Below are 4,624 nucleotides of genomic sequence, written 5' to 3'. Positions count from 1 at the left end.
TTGTTCTTTCGATTTTAATAGCCCTATGGACATTTCATGCTTTAAAATACAAACATGCAATAATTTTTAATTTCTGATCGAATGACACCAATACCAAGTCTGTAAGTGGTGTAGTTCCGGGCCTTTGTGACTGACAGACAGACAGAAATCAAGAGCGAAAAAGTGCACATTTTATGCTTTGAAAGTGAACCTAACAATCTCTGTCATGCGATTTTCAACATTATGGGGAGTACTGTCCTTCGCCATTAATTTTATTTTCGTTTAAAAAAAAACCCTAATAAAGTAATAGCGTTAAAATTGATTATTATATGACATGTATAACAAATTATGTAAACAATATGACTCCGTGGCGCAACGGTAGCGCGTCTGACTCCAGATCAGAAGGTTGCGTGTTCAAATCACGTCGGGGTCAAAAATTTTTTTTATATTTCAAAACATAAAATCCGATGGTGATAGACGTCTAGTATACAGCCTGAACATTATTATTCTAAATGTTATCAAATCACACACGAATGCAACAAATTTTACGTTTGGGATAACAAATTTTTGACCTGTTTCCAAAGGAAATTGGTGTACAGTGTGATCCAATTTCGATGGGATTAAATGAGTCACTTTCTTTACCGTGGATTATCGTAAACGGCTTAGGTGCTCGTGATCTCCATTACCATTGCCAGAAAAAATCTACAGTCTTTTGTTTTTTCTTTGGAGAGGGAAACTGAAAAATGGAGGATTCCATCAATTTGCTGTAACTTCTTTATTTTTGAAGCGTTAGCGTTCTTCAGGGTAGAAATCAATGTCGGTACTCGTTTGTAATTGCGCTGTAACTCAAAGTTGATTTTTTAATTTTTAAAATGGTTTTAAAAGATTGCTTATTTTACGAGCTTTCCGAAAATGTATAATATGTCATACTTATTTTTGAATAATAAGTTCTTTAATAGTTATTTATATAACAAGAGCGCGAAGTTCAATTTCGCGCATTGAGACTGAAGGTATTTTGACGAGGCGAAGCCGAGTCAAAATATCAGTCAAATGCGCGAAATAACTTCGCGCTAGCGTTATATACAATATTTTTTCTACAACTGAACCGATTGTTAATTAAATTGCTGTTTAAGTTTAACTTTGTCCCGTGCGCGAAATACTTTTTTTCACTGTTGACGATTTCGCGCACGTTGTCAAGAGCAACCTTCCTTATTAATTAACCGTTTAAAAATCTAGTACTTCGTGTTTCGAAATCCGTCAGAAAATGACAGGTTTTTTTGACAGTTGTAGAAAAAATAAATTTTTTTTGTAAATACGGTAAATGCTTGTTATTTATTACTGTTATTAAATTATATTATGTGTTAAATATATACCTTTTATTTACCCTTAGTACCGCAATCCAGCTTCAACTGAACTACCCCACACGGGACGTGAAAAAAAACTTCATGCACAGAATCGAACCCGAGTGAACCGGTTCCAAGCCGAGTATTCTGGCCAGTAGGCATACATTCAATCGTGTTTAAACTGAGTTCGCATTCCGAAATAGTTGTGGGGAAGGGTCAATTTCTCGTGCATGCGGACGCATCTGCCCTTTACACATATGCTTCCGTGAGACATGACCACTTTTACCATGTCAAACGGAAACAAAAGTACTTCAGCATCCTGCAACAGTCAGCTTTATAGCTTTATTTCCTGGCAGACTACGTAAAAATCCGTACCTGCACTGACCTACGTTAGCTGGAAAACACCTTAAGGACCATAAGCCTGTCAATAAAAAGTGATCATGATACCTAGGAGATAAATGGCAAATTTTACTTCACCGCTCCATTTTGTTTATCAAGACCCACTTAAAAATGAGCATTTGTCACTGATTTCTATTTACCTTGGTACAAACTGGAAAATGGCGCGCATTTCAAGCGCATAGCAGGGTCTATTTTTAATAAAAGTACAAAAAGTAATCGGGCCATTCGAAAATGATAAGCGTTTCATTTTAGGATCAGCCAAACAATAAGAAGTAGGTTACATATTCGAAAAGGAGCCGGATTCAATTTGCACTTAAATGAAAATCTTGGAATCGCGGAATGTACTAAAAACTTTTTATGATCTGCACATTGGATCCCCTATATTGCAAAGCACTTTTTCAAGTTGTTGCTGTAAAAACGCGAAAAGCACAAAATTTACTTATGAATAAGTATATCGAGCTTATTCGTGCCGAGACAATGAAACGCTAGTATTCAAAAGCTTTCTATTACTGACACAGTTTGATGAGTAAAGAATAATGAAAATCTATAATAGATTCCCCTCTCCAAAACACGGGAAGGTAGAAACAAGGGTAACTGAGTTTTCAACTTAGGCAATGAATCAGGATTATATAAAAATAACAACATGTCGAGAGGAAGAGACCTCCCGCCGAATTCAATTTATCACGATCTCGTTATATTTATTATAATGAGTTTTCTTTGGGGTTCATTGTAAAAGAAAATCTGTTAAAGTGGAAACATTTCACGGTAATCCCGTTTGTAAGCCCGGCAAAATATATAATTTAAATTTATAATTGTACCTTCACTAACTACGTAACTTTCTTTTAATTTTTCCGGCGGCATATAAATTTCTAAAACGCACAGTTTGATATACCATAAACGAGATTGAAATTGGGTTTTTCGCGAAAAAAAAACGTATTCGTTAATCCGCAGTATATTTCGACCCCCACCCATTTTCATTAATTTTGGGAACACAGTTTTTTTTAATTAAAAGGTTTAGTATTTTAATTAATAATTATATTAATGTTATAGAGTGTTCTATATTTGTAATCAGGAAATATAGGGCTAGTATAATAACACACAGGGTGTCCCATTAGACATATTGAAAACGAAAACTCCCTGTATATTGATTTCAATCAGTTACTACATTTTTAGTCGGTACAGATAAACTTTTATTTAAGACTGTTTTTTCATGTTTCCGAAATTGATAAAATAAGAGGGATTCAAAATATACTGAGAAACCCTGTACGTTACGCGTTATTCAATGAAATATAGTGAAAAATTGAGGAATATTATAATTTAACGATCCAGAGAGCCAAACATTTCAGGTAGGAAGCACACTGTGGATCCGGTAGCTTTTCACCAGGACTATACCTCAGTACGCAATTGGAAAAACATACAATTCCGCCTTTGGTATTTTAAAAATATAATAAAATAGACAAAAAAAGAAAAATCTCTTACAACTCCCTTTCAGCGATTGAGCAAGTCAGTGAACTCACCTGCAACAAAAAAAGTACTTTAAACAGTGAAATAAAGTACATCAAGGAGGAGCGAGTGCTTATTATTATTATGACGAAGCTGGCATTTGAAGGTATATATAGCCAAGGCCACCAAAATCTCTAATCCCCAACGTGTACATTACATTTTTTTGTGAAATTTCCCATTTAATTTAGAATTGTAGCAAATATGATATATCAGTCATCGTCGAGGACACCATTGACAGCTGTCAGATTATCAGCTGTGCGTTTTCAATATTGAATGGTTTATGAAGCAGCAGAGCAAAGCGATGCAAGCTGTTTAGAGTCGCACAGTCGAATTATTTTTATTTTCTTACAATTTCCACTCGCCCCATGTTATTCTCCCAAATATGTTCCTGCATAAAAGCCTCGTTTACCTATACTTCCGACTGCACCAATGCCATTATACCATATCCACACACAGATATAAGCTTCTTAAAAACAAAGGGAAAATAGTATACAGAATTTGGAAATTATTGCCGCCGAATTGTTTTGGAGATGGGTAAAACAATAGATAAATTAGTCTATATGAGTTAAGTTAATGGATTTTACGAGTAAGCGTTAGAGCGATCGAACGAGAGGAATAAAAACACTACTTAAACGGCTCCATAAAATTTTATTAATTCGAGATCGTAAACCGATAGAAGTAAATGTTTAAATGCGCATAATAGACGGAGAATTCACAATGGCATTCGAATAAGTAAATGAGAAATACGCCCAAGTTGAATGGAGCACTGAAGAGGCAGTTTCGAAACGATTTTTGTTCCGCAAAATCGCAAAAACTCTCTCGAACGAGGCCAGATAAATACTATGTTTACTAAAGCAAAGCTCCGGACCTTTTATCCACATGTTTACGTGAAGGACTGACTGCAACTGATTCTCTTATAAGCACTTCAGCGACCCTACTATGCTGAATTTGCGATTTTTTACCCTTTTCTTTTTAAAACAAAAACATATACGAAAATTGAAAAACTCTAGGTATAATGAAAACTCGTAGTTTTTGAAATGAAAGCTCCAGCAAATACAGCTAATTACTGTCGGTTCAGCACTGGCACAAAGTTCTTGTACGCGACAACCACTAATCCTGAAAGTGTTTATGATCGTCGTTAAAAAGGATAGTTCACGCATTTACGAGTCGAGGATAAAACAAAATAATTTTCAACTTCGTGCATTCGTAATGAGAAACATGAATTGTGGCGATACGTTTTTTACGGTTGGTGAGACCTCATTTTCAAAATAAATAAAAAGAAGTTTGCTACGAGAACATCATTAGCATTGCCGCTACCTTTTTACACTCACAAAGTTCACAGACTGTGGCTCTATGCAAAGCAGGGACGAGATACATGGTGGTTATGTTACCTCCCTAAG

General features: G+C 35.3%; 1 non-coding gene across 1 annotated transcript; it reads left to right on the top strand.

The window, feature by feature from the left end:
- Positions 1-340: 340 nt before the first annotated feature.
- Positions 341-412, top strand: Trnaw-cca. The gene has a single exon. It is a non-coding gene; the product is annotated as a tRNA-Trp (tRNA).
- The last annotated feature ends 4,212 nt before the right edge of the window (positions 413-4,624 follow it).

The sequence above is a fragment of the Photinus pyralis genome, unplaced genomic scaffold, assembly GCF_008802855.1.
Source record: "Photinus pyralis isolate 1611_PpyrPB1 unplaced genomic scaffold, Ppyr1.3 Ppyr1.4_LG4, whole genome shotgun sequence".
NCBI lineage: Eukaryota > Metazoa > Arthropoda > Insecta > Coleoptera > Lampyridae > Photinus > Photinus pyralis.
This window is presented reverse-complemented; position numbering and strand designations above follow the sequence as displayed.